The sequence below is a fragment of the Stenella coeruleoalba genome (assembly GCF_951394435.1).
Source record: "Stenella coeruleoalba genome assembly, chromosome: 9".
Taxonomy (NCBI): Eukaryota; Metazoa; Chordata; class Mammalia; order Artiodactyla; family Delphinidae; genus Stenella; species Stenella coeruleoalba.
Genome location: NC_137155.1, coordinates 55,782,282 through 55,799,097, shown reverse-complemented (window position 1 = coordinate 55,799,097; position 16,816 = coordinate 55,782,282). Strand labels below are relative to the sequence as shown.

At 42.5% G+C, this 16,816-nt stretch overlaps 1 long non-coding RNA gene across 2 annotated transcripts in view; it reads right to left on the bottom strand.

Annotated features, from left to right (window-relative positions):
- The window catches only part of LOC307191524, a 63,242-nt gene that overhangs the window by 29,136 nt on the left and 17,290 nt on the right, over window positions 1–16,816 (bottom strand). Inside the window, exon 3 of one of the 2 annotated variants that reach the window (XR_013829794.1) lies at window positions 8,109–8,700. The exons of the other annotated variant lie outside the window; for it this stretch is intronic. This is a non-coding gene — a long non-coding RNA (uncharacterized lncRNA). Of the gene's footprint in view, window positions 1–8,108; window positions 8,701–16,816 lie in introns of those variants that run through there. 2 annotated transcript variants of the gene reach the window in all.

The following is a 16,816-nucleotide window of genomic DNA, read 5'->3' as shown; positions in this document are numbered from 1 at the left end:
CCAGCAACAACACCTGTGTGGGGAAGGGAAGGCAGGAAGACTGGGTGAGGGAGAGGCTGGGCTACGATGCAGTCCCAACGCTGGTCTCAGCTGATTCCATGGCGAGCTCTGAAGCTGGGATGACTCTTCTGAGTTGTCCATATTTGTGTGAAAGGACTGGGTCTTCATAACTCCAGGTCAACCAGTCAGCTGCCCCAGGAAGGGGCATGACCTTAGACAAGATGGCTTTCCTCAGCGAGGCAGCTGGCAGCTGGCAGCCTGCAACTTTCTCTGGGGAATAAAACCTTGGGTCCTGAAGGGGAAACTGGGTGGCACAGCATTCCTGACTGACACTTAACAGATGCCTTCAGGCTGACCTGCGCGTTTCCAAGACTCTATCAATAACTTCATCCAAAGGCATATTTAGTCATTCGTTACCTTGTAGTAGCATTTGGCAGTAGCTTCTCCGTCTTTCTCAATAATTCGCTTCTCTTGCTAGCCTTCTAATTCTTCCCTCTCTTTCACTGGCCTCTTTCCTATCCGTAACTATGCTCATGTCTCCTGAGATTCCTTCTTAGAGCTCTTCTTTCAGCCCCTTCTCTCTTGGTTATGTCACTCATAGCAAGGGATTCCAAACCCATCTGGATGCCCTTGTCTCTCTCCTGAGCTCCAGTCTGGCAGCCCTAATTGCCTGTCCACTTCAAACTCAGCATGCCTCAAATCAAACGTGCCTGTCTCTCAAACCAATTCCCCTTTCTGACTTCTCATTTTCTCCCCATTTTACTCTTTTCCTAATTGTCATGCTTGAAATCTACACTCGTTTTGAACCCCTTCATACAGCTCATTTACCATCTTATTGTCATTAAACTAGCTGCCCCTTTTTATTCCATTGCCACAGCTGATATTTGTTCAAGTCATCACATCACAGCTGGACTACTGCAGCAATAAAGATAATAAAAGTGTGATTTTAAAGACATTACTTTCATTTATGTAGCATTTATAAAGTGCCTGGCATTGATCTAAGCACTTTATACATAACATTAAGATATTTATTTCTTGTAACAATCCTATGAAATAGGGACCATTATTAGACCCATTCTACAGATGAGAAAACTGAAGAACAGAGAAGTTAGTAACATGCCCGAGGTCACACAGCTAGTAAGTGGTAACGCCAGCATTAAGAACTCCAGCAGCCCAGCTCCAGGGCTTGTGCTCTTACCCATTAGGCTAAACTGCCTCAAGCTGGTGCTTGGCTGCTGAGGGTATGAGCTTCATCATCTTCATCATCATCATTTTTGCCTACACCACTCAGCAAACACTCACTGCCTCCTAGCTCTTGTGAATTTAATTTAATATGTGTCTATCGTACTTCCCCAAGTTGGTTGAAAGCTCTCTGAGGGCAGAGATCATCTCTTATTCTTTGAACCTCATTGTGAATAGCAGGAATCTGGTAAAATTCATGGATTGAATTGTTTGAAATAGCATGTAAATAGCCTCCTAATGGGCTGCTCAGATTTCACAGGTGCAGTTAATTCTCCTTGTTGTACACAGAATGACCTATTTAAAGTGAGAAGCAGATTCACTTAATTCTCTGTTCAACACTCTGCAGTGGATTCCTGTGAAATCCAAATTTCCTACCATGCAAGGTTCTGTATCATTGGGCTCGTCTCCTAACCCACTCGCTAGCCGCGTGGCCTTCTGGCTGGATTGCTAACAGGCCCAGAGCAGCCCACCTCGCTTGGCGCCTTGTCTGGAATGCTCCTCCCACAGATCTTCCTCCCACTTCCTCCTTAGCTTCATTCAGTTCAGATGTTCAGTCTTCTGTCCAAAATAGCATCCTCCTCCCATCACTCTCTACTTCCTCTCCCTGCTGTGTTGTAACTCACAGCTCTTCTGATAGTATTTATCCCTACTTGACATGATATTGCATATTTATTTGTTTTCTGTCTCCCCTTGTACAATGTAAGGGCTCCAAGAAGGAAAAGACTTTGTCTGTCTTGTTTAACACGTTATGCCCAGAGCCTAGGACAGTGTCTGGCACATAGCAAGCCTCAACACATATTTGCTGCATGAATGAAACGGGAAAACGGGGATGTCTCAAAATGACTGCCCTGGTGCCCATTCATGGCTCTTCCTTTTTCAGCCAGCAGGGGGCTCTTCGACTCTCTCTAGAATTCAGTATAGTCTACAAGTACCTGGTGAGTTTACCTGAAATTCTACAGCCTCATGCAACCAGAAATACTCATCTCTTCCTTTTTTTTTTCCCTCTAAGTAGGATTTTTCCAACTCTGGTAAATATTAAACTTTGTGTTAGCAAACAGGTTTTTTCTTTTTATAGGTGGTTCTTCAAGGATTTTTTGGTTTGGTTTTTGAAGGGTATACGGTTTGCTGCTAGAAATTATAATTTTTAATTCACTCACAGACATGTTGTTGTCATAAACAAAATGTGTGTAACCAGGGGGACAATAGCTTAGCAGTAATGTAAGTTTATGTAAGTGCTTAAGCCCCACAAATTAAACTGCTGACTGAATGAAGCCAATCAATTACAACATGCATTTATATCCTTTTGAAAGGGAGATGCCTCTCTCTCTCTTTTTTCTAGCCACCTTCGCCCCAATAAGCTGGCAATATAATATATCTTGTTGAAAACAGATGTCAGAAATATATTGGTAAATATTAACATCTTCTTTTGGGAAAAAAATCTTCCCCTACTTAAAATAGGGTGGTTTTAAAGTTTGTATCAATTTAAAAATTGAAAAATCCCCACTGGAGACACTGCTAATGCACTTGAATGGGCTTATTGTCTCTTGGCCATTTCCTTTAGAGTCGATTCTGGCAGGAGAGCGCCAGCCTTATTGCCAAGACAAGAAGAACTATATATTATGATGTGTGCTCTGCCAACACAAAGTAAAGCTAGTTTGGCAACACTTAACTGTTGTTGGGAAAGCCCAGGTATCATAAAGATATTAATATGGCTAATAGACTCTTATGTCTGTTTCTGTAGAAATCGTCCTTAATTTTGTACACAAGAAAATTCACCTCTTCTGTCAGGCAGCAGTTTCCTGGAAAAACCACAGCAACCTTCTATAAATGAACCAGAGTAAATGGATTCTTGTAGAGGAAGGAGCAAAGAACTCATGGGAATGGATAGCTTACCTAGATGGAGAAAGTTGCCTATCAGGTTTTTTGTTTTGTTTTGTTTTTTCTGCAGTACGCGTGCCTCTCTCACTGTTGTGGCCTCTCCCGTTGCGGAGCACAGGCTCCGGACGTGCAGGCTCAGCGGCCATGGCTCACGGGCCCAGCCGCTCCGCGGCATGTGGGATCTTCCCAGACTAGGGCACGAACCCGTGTCCCCTGCATCGGCAGGCGGACTCTCAACCACCGCGCCACCAGGGAAGCCGTATCAGGTTATTTTTAACAAAGAAAATCCCCTCATTGCCATCTTCAGCTTGCAAATGGAAAACCAATTTTTGCGTGTGTGTGTGTGTGTCTTTTTTTTCCTTTCTGGAAAAAAAATGATTGAAACTGTTGACTCTAGGCAGGGGGGAAATGAACCCTATGACTTGTATGGACTGAGGACGCAGGTAAAGGTGTGTGTGTTGAGTCTGACGAACTAACTCAGCAGCTATTGTTTCAAGGGATTTCTTGGAATGGAGTGCTTCATGTCTAACTGTGTTAAAATAAAATGATATTCTTTGTCAACTGATAGTGTTTGCCTAGTGTGGGCAGAGATCCTTACCAGGAAGGCAGTATGTGTGAGCAACAATTACACCAACAAAATAGACACAATGCTGTCCTTGGAGAGCTTATGAAATTGTGCATGTAGAATAGGCACACCTGAAAGAGGCTTAAGATCATTACAAAGCAGGATACCAGTGGCTGTGACCGAGACTCATCTATTTCTGGAAAGTGTGGTCTTGATCCCATTTCTAAAAACTGAAATTGGGCTGAAACCTGGGTATATCTGGTCTCCAGAAAGAACATCACAATATATCCAAAAGTATTTAGCAGTGTGGCAGCTCTCCCAAGCACAAAGGTGTCACCTCATAAGTTAGAACTGGAGGTGGTGGGATGAAAGGCCAGTGTATTTTAGTCAGTATCAAAAAGTTAATTCATTCCAAGGTATTTACTGAGCACCTACTATGTGTAAGGCACAGTGCTGGGGCCTCATGTTAATTGGAAAGAAGATACGACATGTGCATAAACTGCTAAAATAGAATGGACATAGGGATGAGTGTCTCAAAGGAGGTACATATAAACTGTTGGAGTTCAGAGAAAGGTGGACTACTCATAGATGAGAAACCTCGTGACGGTGTCAGTGGCAGGTGGATCTTATAGAACAAATAGGGCTTGAACACTTTGGAGACAGGCATGGCCCTAGGGCTAAGTCCAGATCCGTAACAGGTTCTGAAGCTATGGTCCTCTGTCTTTCTGTATCAGATGCCCATCCAGAACTCCACATTGATAAATCAAATCTGGGACTTGACTGAAACTTCACTTAGTATCTTGCCCCAGTCATAACTGTCTCCCTGTCTAACCTTTAGTAGTATTTCTTCAGATTATTTTAGTTCACTCTCAGAAGCCATTTCTTCTGGTAGGAGTGAACGAATAAATGGTGTCTATTTTCCTAATCCTTTCATATCCTCTTTATATACAAGGACAGTTGTCACTCAAGCTCATAAGATGATGGGCCTTCTTACAGAGGTAGCAGAGCTCTGTTCTGAACAGAATGATGGTCCAGGTGCTCTATGCTTTTGTACCACTTATTTACATGATGGCCTGTGCTATCATCTGGAAAACTGGGGACTGAAAGCTGTCTCCACCTCCCGTTGCCGAAACAGCAAAACTGATGGACATCTTTTGAAAGAAAAGTAGAAAATGGAAGGGAGTGAATTATACTTGCGTTTGGGGGAATGAAACTGCCTGTCTCAACCACTAAGCATCCCAGCAGGGGTGTCAGCTTCCCTGAGAGACTTCCCAAAGAAACCCCAGGTTTTGAGTGGATTCAACGTTGCCCCGGGAACCTCATTTTACATAAAATGGTAGGATGGCAAAATACTGAAGCATACTGGGATCACCAGCCAGGAACAGGGCTTGCTCCAACACAACTAAAACTGGACTTACATGTTTTGGATGTAGAAATGACATGATAAACAGAGAGCTTTTAAGACACAGGAGCACTTGAATAATAATACTTCAAAGCCAAGAAGGGTTAGACACATACCAGATGCTTTACAAATGCCATTAGTGTTATCTTCAAATGTAAAGCATGACTTTACAGAGAGCTCGAGGTTACTGTCCACCTTCAATGACTGGTATCAATATTCTCAAATAAATCAAGCTGTGACCACACTTCAACATAACAGTAACTCAGCTGTTCCCCGGTCCATATGGTTTTGTACCCATTTCATGTATTTGGAATCCCTCCAGAATCTTCCTAACTATTTGCTGGAAAATGGAAACAGCCAACTTTGCTGATTGCCAGTAGACTTTAGACACCACCAAACAACATGACTATTGCACAAGTCTGATTATTTCTACATTTATGAGAATACCCACTTGCTTTCATTGTCCATCAGTTGTGCTGCCATGAGTCATTGTCATGCCTGAATTCTTCCAAAATATGCTTCTTAGGTGTAGAGTAACAGACCAGCTTGGGCTCGCCCCCTGGTAAACCTGTAACTACTACTTCTATGCAGCTTTGCTGAAGCCTCCTCTCCACCAGCAGGCTGCTTCCTGTCAAGCAGGGCAGTTTTCCACCTGGAATATTTCTAACCATCAGTTCCTCCATACTCTGCCTGAGCTAAAACTGATGCCTCCTTTTGGATGTGCAGAAAAAAATGTGGCCACACCCTGCACTTCTTTAGACTCAGCTAATTATGAATTTAGAAACTTGGAAACAATTACAAAACATTCTTCAAAATAAACTGCCGTCCAGGTTGCACTCTGTTATCTTCGAGAGCGTTATGTGCTGATTCGGATTACGGGCATACAATCCATATTTTTGTTTTAAAAAATGGATGTCCTTTTATGCAGCACCCGAATTTAATTACTCTTAAAGCTTTTTAGGATCCCAGATGAAAGATGCTACTGCAGTGGGAAGTTGTAGTATTATTTATTTCTCTAGTCATCAATATTAGTTGGTTTCCCCTTTCTTGAAACCTATTTATCATTTGTATAAATATAGTATTTGGGGAGCTTCCTGCATTAGATCATCTCCCGTCCTTTTAGTGCCCTTGACGTTCATTGCACTTTCCTGGTGAGGCTTGCTGAGCCATTAATGCAGTGGCCCCTCCTATTTTAAAACCTTTGGAAAGTCTTTAATGGTGCTTATTGCTATTGAGATGACAGTTAACAAATATTTTTCTTGCTTTTGTCCTATGTAGAACACAGTCTTCTTTCTTACCGGGGTGACCAGGCTTTTCTCCTGATGTCGATATTCGTTCACAAACGTTTATTGTTGTCTCCTCTGGGGCTAGATACTGCTAGGTTCTGGGGCTGCCAAGCAATTTCTGGGCCCTTACCCTTCTTCAAAAGCCAGCTCACATTGTGTCTCCTCTGAGAGGTTACATCTAGCATGATCTCTCCCACCCACTCGCCTTGTAGTATGGCAGACAGACTCTAAGGTAGCTCCCCTGATCCTGTCTCCTGGTATCTATGCCCTTCTGAAATTCCTTCCCCTTGAGTGTAGGAAGATCCTGTGACTTGATTAACCAAATAAAATACAGCAAAGGTGATGGGAAGTCACTTGCATGATGTTACATAAGATTTGTCACATCTCCCTTGCTGGCTTTGAGGAAGTAAGCAGCCATGCTGGGGAGGTGTGTGTGGTGAGGAACTGAGGGCCGCCTCTGGCTGACAGCCTAAAAGGATTCGAAGCCCTCAGTCCAACACCCAACAAGGAATGGAATGCTGCCGTCAACCACATAAGCTTAGACACAGATCCTTCCCCAGTTGAATGTTTGAATGAGGATCCATCCCTGGCCAATACCTTGATTGAAGCCTTAGAGAGGACCCAATTAAGCCATGTCCTGACTCCTGACCTACAGAACCTCTGAGATAATAAATGTGTGTTTTAACCTGCTTAGTTTGTGGTAATATTGTTGCACAACAATAGAAAACTAAGATATGTAGCTAATTTCCACCTCCTCTGTGTACCTGTGTATATAGTACATAGCTCTATAACTGTATTTAGACTGCACTGTAATCTTTTTTTGCATGTTTGGATGGCCCATAAACAATAAGGACCACAATAATAATACTAATAATCACTGAAGCGGAGAAGAATTGTACATCGTAGCTCTCAAATGTGTAGAAAAGAAAAAGTAGCTTTTTTTTCTTTTTCTTTTTTGAAAAAGTAGCTTTCTATTGTTTTCTCTAACTGCCCTCATCTCAGTCTCAGGGTCCCATCTTGCTGATGGCTGTGTGCATGGGTGAGGAGTTCCTTAAACTTGCTAATGAAACATAACTCTTTATGTCGGCTTGGTCTTTAGTCAGTCAAATTCAAGAATCAATTCCCTTATCAGAGCTGTTTCTCTCTCTTCAAAGCTTTCCTCCCTTCTCTCTCCAAAACTGTGTCAGGTATAGGGAAGGCTTATGTGTCTCATGGCCACTGGGGAAAATGGCTAGTTCATGTGATGGTCCTGTGCTGTTGTCTGCACCTGCACTGGCCTCCTCAGAATTGCACATTATTCCACCTTGTTGCCCGGCATCCTGCTGGCATCTGCAGGATGTTGAAGTCTGCAGCTGACATAACTCACGGCCAATCTCAGCTTGATCACGAGCTGGTAGACTTTTCGCTGACTAAGCGTCACACTGGCCCTAGCTGGCTCTGCAGATACTCTGATTCTCTTCCTTGTTCTCCATCAGATACTGGCCTGGAGTGTCTATTCTGTGGTCTCTGCTATGGATCACTTTGACACCAGCCATGCCAGCACTATGGCAGTCCTTTTGGTGCTCAGTGGTCAACTAGCTTCTGTGTCAACCAGTGGAGAGCCCACTGTATCATATGAATTCCTATCAGGCTACGAGGAAGCCAGGAGAGGCTCAGGATGCCTTCTGCCCCATTTTGGCAAAGGGATACCCTGTGAAGTGGCTTTCTCCCACAAGCCCCATCTACTTTCAGCTTTCCTCTTATTCTGTACAATAACATTATGGCCAGTGTGAGGTCCGGGAGAGGCAGTGCTTAGTCTTTGAGAGATTCAGGTACAGTCTTTTCTTTACCTGTTTCTTTCCAAATCTCTATTATCATCACTTCCGGAAGGACTTCAGGTTCCTCATTCTGCCTGGTGGGAACCTTCCCTTATGTCCTTATATCATTTCCTTCTGCTTTCCTTCTTTACTCTAAATGGGACTTGCCCTTTTCTTCCCTGGGACACTAAACCTCATGCCTTAACCTTGATGGTACATAGGCTGCGGGAAAAGGAATGGCTTACCAATTACAAAAGATGCATCAGGAGTTTTGACTAAAAAAGCATGCCATGATGGAAAAGATGAATGCATTTTACTCCACTGAAATTAAGAACTTATGCACATCAAAAGATTCTATAGGGCTTCCCTGGTGGCGCAGTGGTTGAGAGTCCGCCTGCCGATGCAGGGGACACGGGTTCGTGCCCCGGTCCGGGAAGATCCCACATGCCGCGCAGCCATGGCCGCTGAGCCTGCGCATCTGGAGCCTGTGCTCCGCAATGGGAGAGGCCGCAACAGTGAGAGGCCCGTGTACTGCAAAAAAAAAAAAAAGAAAAAAAAAGATTCTATAAAAAGATTGGAAATATATGTCACAAATTGGGAGAAGATATTTGTACACATACAACTGACAAAAGGTTAGCATCTAGAATATACACTGTGTGCCTAAGAGGAAAACAGAAAAAGTTAAATTGCAAATAGAAAAATAGGTACAGGACACAAATAGGAATTCTATAGAAGAAGTATAAACAGATGTTTAACCTTCTTAATAATCAGTGAGATGGAAATTACATCCACAGTGAGATACTATTTACATCCACCAAGTTAGCAAAAATTTGAAAGTCTCACAATGTTTAGTGTGGCAGCACAATGGGGACTCTGATATACGGATGAGAGAACAGATTGGTACAACTACTTCAGAAAACATGTTGCCATTACCTAAGTTTGCATACCCAGGAATTCTACTCCTAGATAAATCCTGAGAAACTCTTGCACCTGTGCACTAGAAGCCATGCAGAAGAATGTTCACAGCAAAGATCTGGAAACAATTCAAATGACCACCAATAGGGTAATGGATAAACACTTAAGCTGTGGTATACTCATACAATAGAAGACTATTTGGCAGTGGAATGGAATGAATGAACTACAGCTACACAGGTCAATATGGATGCATCTCAAAAACATTATTGAGTGAAAAATGGAAAGTCACAGCAAGAGAGAAAAAAGGCAAGCATGAATTCTTTCATCAAAGGTCAAAAACAGGCAAAACCAAGTGATATTTTGTTTAGCAAACAGACATTAAAACTGAAAATGAAAACAAAGTAACAAGACATGATGCAGGAAAGGTGACCTCTTTGTGGGGAAGGAAGGAGGGAGGGAGAGGCAATCAGGAGGGATGGATACCCCAAAGCTTCAAAGATAATGGCATCTTTCCATTTCTTAAGTCAGAGGTCTACACACTTCCAATTTTCCAGGGCCAGATAGTAGATATTTTAGACTTTGAGGGCTGTATAATCCCTGTCACAACTACCACTGTAGTCATGCTCATCGAATGTGCATGACTATCTTCCAATAAAACTTTACTTAGGGACATAAACTTAACTTATATATAATTTTTAAATGTGATGAGATATTATTCTTTAGATTTTTTTCAACCATTAAAAAATGTAAAGCCATTAGCCTGTGAGTCATACAAAAACAGACACAGGGCCATTAGAGTTTATATGTATACTGTATATGTGTGTATATCTATTTATCATCTACCTATCTTTCTACACTTTTGTGTACGCTTCATATTGTTTATAAGGAGACTCTTTTTTTTTTTTTTTTTTGCGGTACGCGGGCCTCTCACTGTTGTGGCCTCTCTCGTTGCGGAGCACAGGCTCCGGACGCGCAGGCTCAGTGGTCATGGCTCACAGGCCTAGCCGCTCCGCGGCATTTGGGATCTTCCCGGACGGGGGCATGAACCCGTGTCCCCTGCATCGGCAGGCGTACTCTCAACCACTGCACCACCAGGGAAGCCCATGGAGACTCTTTTTAAGAATAAAAAATTGTTATCCATCTCATTCTATCACCTATTTATCATCTGCTTTGTGCCAAGTACCATGGTAGGAGCTGTGCATATTATTTTTAATTTTGGCAAAAAGCATGAAAGATAGGTACTTAAAATTTTTTTTTTTTTATTTTTGGCTGTGTTGGGTCTTCATTGCTGCATGTGGGCTTTCTCTAGTTGCGGCAAGCGAGGGCTACTCTTTGTTGTGGTGCGCAGGTTTCTCACTGCGATGGCTTCTCTTGTTGCGGAGCATGGGCTTTCGGCACGCAGGCTTCAGTAGCTGTGGCACGAGGCTTCAGTAGTTGTGACTCGCGGGCTCTAGAGTGCAGGCTCAGTAGTTGTGATGCACGGGCTTAGTTGCTCCGCGGCATGTGGGATCTTCCCGGACCAGGGCTCAAACCCATGTCCCCTGCCTTGGCAGGCGGATTCTTAACCACTGTGCCACCAGGGAAGCCCTGTTCACTGCACTTTATCTAGAGTATGGAAAGCATGGAGTAATGGGAACACAGAATGCAAGGACAGCTTGGACTCCAGCACCTAGAGGTGCTGGTTCTTCTTGGGTGCTATAACCAAGGTGACAGACAAAATTTTAGTTTAAGAAACTGTAGATTAAGAATTTGTACAGAATCAAACAAGAAAAGAAGTCTTAAAATGTATAGTGTTTTGTTCTATTTCTATACATTGAAATAACAGGGTAACATTTTGAGGGGCTGTGGGGAGAGGGGTCAGTGATGGGTTTGTGCCCTCTTTATGACCTCCCCAAAGATATCTCCATATAGTTTACTAATATAATGATACTTATATACTATGTCTGAATATTTAATTATATTAGTAGATTCAGGATATAATTATTTAGTAGATGACAATTTCAGGCATGGTTTTTGGTTTGTTTTTGTTTTTTAAAATTTATTTTTGGCTGCATTGGGTCTTCGTTGTTGCACGTGGGCTTTCTCTAGTTGCAGCAAGCAGGGGCTACTCTTCATTGCAGTGTGTGGGCTTCTCACTGCGGTGGCTTCTCTTATTGTGGAGCACGAGCTCTAGGCACATGGGCTTCAGTAGTTGTGGTGCACGGGCTTAGCTGCTCCGCAGCATGTGGGATCTTCCTGGACCAGGGCTCGAACCCGGGTCCCCTGCATTGGTAGGTGGATTCTTAACCACTGCGCCACCAGGGAAGCCTCCAGGCATGGTTTTGGATATGTGGATTTAAGTAAGACTAGATTATCTTTAAACAAACAAAAACTGGATGTAAAATAAAGTGTGGCCTGAATCTTTAGAATGATGATATTGTTAACTCTGATGTGCTCAATTTTGAAAGTAACTTTTGAAAATACAATTATTAAATGAAAATATCCAAGAGGAAAACAACTGAAGGTCAAGAGATTTGCTGAATGCCAAATACGAGAGCAATTGGCAATATGATGGGTAAAATAAGATGTTGTCTGAAGCAGTGACACGAAAGCAAATTCAAATAGCTTAATCTATTTTGAAGAAAGAAATCTAAACCCAAAGCACATGATTTAAAATATTAGAAAAGATGTCTCATGGCTCTCAGGGAATGAAAAAGGAATAAAATGATAATCATAAACGTGGCACTGAGTCACGCCAGTGGCCCACAGCCCCAAATTCTGTCTTCCTTGACTCTGTGGGATATTTTGTGGCAGGTCAGGCCTGGCCCTGGATTCCCAGGTTACACAGTTATTGAGCTATAATTTATGAATTGATATAAATGTCTATTACTTTTACTCTCATTTTATGTCAGCTTTGGTGTAATGTTTTCTGCAGATAGTATTTACCTTGTATTGAACCAAAAGCTAGTATTTTGAAACATTAAATCACATCTTCATACTTCAGAGTTTTGGGATTTGGAGAACAGATTGCTGATCTGTGCATCTGTTTCTTTCACGGTTTCTAAACTTCAGTCTTAGACACTCTTGGCTAACATCCATTAGCCTTCTCTATTGTATAGAAATCGTACTGTTTTGGTTTCTCCTCTCTGATTGGTCTCCAACTCTTTTACATCTTCCTTGAGGTGTAACCACAGAAATCTTATGCAGTTTTCCAGGTAAAGCTGCAGCATGACTCTGTACAAGGGTGGGCTAGTGCTACTGCTAAAGGTGTAATTCAAGGATGTATTAAATAGTACAATACTGTAGCACTGACTGCTGGGTAAGGTACACCGGAATGGATGACTGGGACATTCCTCTGACAGCTAGGTGACCTTGGGCAAGTCATTTTGCCTCTCTGAGCCTCAGTTTCTTCTGTTTTATGTACCTCCCAGGGTAGCCACAGGATCAAATGAGACAAAGTACAGGCCTAAAGATACAAGTCTCTATTTCCTCTAATATAAAAAATCAATACATTCTCATTGTAAAAAAATATATATAAAAGGAATATGTAATGGAAAGCAAAATTTCTAGAAATAACCACTGGGGCTAGCTTGGTTATACTCCAGATTTTTTCCTCCCTCTCTGGCTAATAACATGTAATACAACTGAAAAAGCAAGATCATTCTACATGCTATATTTTCTCTTGTTTCATTCACTTCATACACTGTGACATCTTTCCAGGTCAGTGCCTAGAGGGCTACCTACCACATTCTTTTTCATGCCTCCATAGGATCCTAACTGCATGGGTGCCCCATACTTTAGTCCATTTCATAGTGGTAGTCATTTTAGCTTGTTTCCAATGTTTTATTCTAGCTTGTTTCCAATTTTTAACTTTTTGAAACAAAGCTGCAACGAATAACTTTGTGTTATGGTATTTTTACATATTTGAGTGATTACTGCCATATTCCTAGGAAAGCAATTGCTGGGTCAAAGGTATGAGCATTTAAATTTTAATGGATATTGCAAATTCGAACAAGTGTTCTAAGGCGTGGGGCTCTCTAGAAATATTTGTTATTAAACTAGGTTCTAGAAAACAAGCAGCTAGGAGAGGTCACAGAATGGTACTGGGAACAGAGTAGGTTTAGGCACACGTCACTTAACCTCTCTGTGCCTCAGTTTATTCATCTGTAAAGTGGAGATAAGAGTAGTTCCTGTCTGGTAGGATTGTTGTAAGGATTAAATGAGATAATATATGTTAAGTGCTGAGAATCCTGCCTGGCATAGAGAAAGCACTATTTAATGAGAGATGTTGCTGTTATGACTATTTTGGATCAGAACTGTGACCTTGGAATAAGTTGTTCTTCACCCGCCAGTGCACGGCTGGACTCAGCCAGTGACCAGGCACCTTGGGGAACCCTCCCAGCATGAATTCTCATGGCCTACACCTGCCTTCTTTAGATATAATCTAATTCCTTTCTTCTCCTTCCATGGCCTCATGAAGTCATTTTACAGTGTATTTGTGAGTTTGGCATGTAGGGAGCCAAAAGAGCTTTTATCACCAGCCTCTTTCAGAACATTTAAAAGTGAGTCCAGCCCAAATCCCCATGATGGAAGAGAGAAGGGGGGAACTACTATTTACTAAACTCCTGCTGTGTGCTAGGCCTTATCACACGTATAAACATATATATAAAACTTCTTTTAATCTCACTGTAACCTGTGATGTCAGTATCACTATCCCCATTTTAAAAATGAGTAATTGGAGGCATGGTCATCTTAAGGAATTTGCCCAAGGCCACAGAGTTAATAAGGGGCAGAACTGGGATTTGGCCCAAGTCCCTAGTTCTTCCACGGTGCCTCAGCTCTCAGCCCAGAGATGTACTTCGCCATGTGCACAGTCTGTGTCCTGATTCAGAGCCACTCCTCTGTCTATACTTTTTAATAACCTTTGGTGGGGAATCTGGTCTAATACCTTTCAAGTTGACATAAGCAGCACAGATCATTCAGGGCTGTTAACAAGTCCAATCATTCACTCATCTCCTACGGGATCACAGGGGCTATAGCACCACAGGCCCATGGGCTCTCCCATAAGCACTCAGGTCCCACCCCTTCCACGCTCAGCAATGCGAGGAAGGGGACTGTAGTGTGGTTCCCAGAGTATTCCTGGTCCTTTGTCATGGTGGTCATTGTTAATAGTTGTATACTTCTTCCAGACTATTTGGAAATAGGACTACTTTCCTCCTTAGACCAAAACAGAAAATTCTGAGTTGCCCTGCTTTTCTTATGTCTTCCTGAGCAACTTTTTTACACTGTGGCAGTCAAATCGTCATTGACTCCAATGTAAGCTATTAGGCGCTTTGAGGCATTTAAAGGATCATTTCATATCACCTTCTTTAATTCTTGTTTACCTTTTGGGGGGGCATTTTCTCTTGCTTCCTGTGGATGAAGTTCAATTTTTAAGCTGCTCCCCCGCCAACCTTAGCAGCCCAATATAACTCTCATCAAATCAAATGAGTTTTTTTTTTTTTTTTCAAATGAGTTTTTTAAACATCTTTTTTAGAGTATAGTTGATTTACAATGTTGTGTTAGTTTCAGGTATACAGCAAAGTGATCAGTTATACACACACACACACACACACACACACACACACACACACACACCCATTCTTTTCGGATTCGTTTCCCATATAGGTTATTACAGAATATTGAGTTCCCTGTGCTGTATGGTAGGTCGTTGTTAGTTATCTATTTTATATATAGTAGTGTTTATACATTAATCCCAATCTCCTAATTTATCACTTCCCTCCACATTTCCCCTTTGGTAACCATACATTTGACTTTAAGATCTGTGAGTCTGTTTCCGTTTTGTAAAAAAGTTCATGTGTATCATTTTTTAGTAGATTCCACACATATGTGATATCACATTTGTCTCTGTCGTCAGATGAGTCAAATGAGTTTTGAATAGTCTTTGTATGGGGGGAGTTTGGGCCAGTTGATCTGTACCACTCTCTTTTCTAGTCCTTTTCATAAGTAATGTTAAAGCAAACTCCAAACCTCCTGAGGGTTATTTTCTTTTTTTTTTTTTTTTATTTGCGGTACACGGGCCTCTCACTGTTGTGGCCTCTCCTGTTGCGGAGCACAGGCTCCGGACGCGCAGGCTCAGCGGCCATGGCTCACGGGCCCAGCCACTCCGCGGCATGTGGGATCTTCCCAGACCGGGGCACGAACCCATGTCCCCTGCATCGGCAGGCGGACTCTCAACCACTGCGCCACCAGGGAAGCCCCTGAGGGTTATTTTCTGATCTCTTTCTCTGGGAGCATCCAAAACAGATGTTCCTGATGTTCTTCTTGAATTGAGTGAGGTCCTGGTGATGCTTTTCTTTCCTTCTCTATCCGGAACGGTGACTATGACCATCCTTTCGCACAATACTTCCTGCATGACTTTCTGTTTATTACCTGGAACTATGTCTATTGTATTTTCTTTCCTTGTAGTTTCTAAAACTACCTGTACTTGGAAGATATCATTGAAATCTCTCTTCCACATAGGGCTGGCTGAGCTTGCCCACTAAAGGAACTGACTGCAGAGACAGGTGTAATTTAAAAGGTGCCACAAAGGACTTCTCCCCCAAATCTTCTATCACGCCTCTTCATTCAGTGAGTATTTATTGAGCACTTTCTCTGTGCTTGATATAAACTGGGATGTAACAAGGAACAACAGAGGCAATATCCTTGCTTGCACAGAGCTGGCATTCTAGTGGGAGTTTATAGGACAGTGGGCATGTGGGGAGACGGATAACCAAGCAAGGGGGTCTAAATGGTGCCAAGTGTGATGAGTAACTAAAAAAGGTGGTGCAGCAGAGCACAGTTAGGAGGGGCTCTTTACATTATGAGGGTACTCTCTGAGGAGGCGACATTTAGGCTGACACTTAAATGATACAAGAAGCCAATCATGTGGCAAGCCCAGGTAAGGTCTTTCCAGGCAAAGGGAAAAGCAAGTGCAAAGGCTCTGAGGCAGGACACATTTGGCTTATTCAGAGAACTGAAAGTAACACAGTGTGGCTGGAGCACAGTTAGCAAGGGCAACAAAGACAGAAGCTGAGGTCAGAGAGGTGGTGGGGCCTGATCGTGCAGGTAGTAAGTCTGGATTTTATGTCCAGTGCAATGGGAAGTCATTAGAGGAGAGTGCCATGACATAATTTTAGTTTTCAGGAGGCTGCTCCGGCTGCTGAGGACAGATTGTAGAGGGGCAAGCAGGGAATCAGGGACCAGTTGCAAGGACACTTCTAGCCCAGTTATAAGATGATGGTGGCTTAGGCTAGGAGACGGAGAGACATGTATGGGCTTGGGCTATATTTTGGAGGCAGAGAAGACACTGACTGATGGATTAGATGTAGAGGGTGAGTCGCAGGAAGAATCATGACCACCACCCTAGGTTTTTGGTTTGAGTGCCTGAATGATGCTGGATATTATTTATTGAGATGGAGGATGAGGAGCTGCTTGTGGGGAGAAGACGGAGTTTTGTTTAGGTCAGAAGGATCAAGTAGGCTATAAACTCAGCCTAACTTTAGGTCACTTATGCCAGAAGCAAGACTCTATCACGGAGAGCTCACAGCAGTAACATAATGCTGGACATGGAGGATATTTCCCAAGTGCTTACTGGATTAAATTGTCCTCACTAAAATGTAAATATTCCCCCAAAGTGATAATTCATTGTGTGTTGTTAGTCATTCTCACCTTAGCATGAATTTACATGTTTATTTTATAACAATTATTTAAA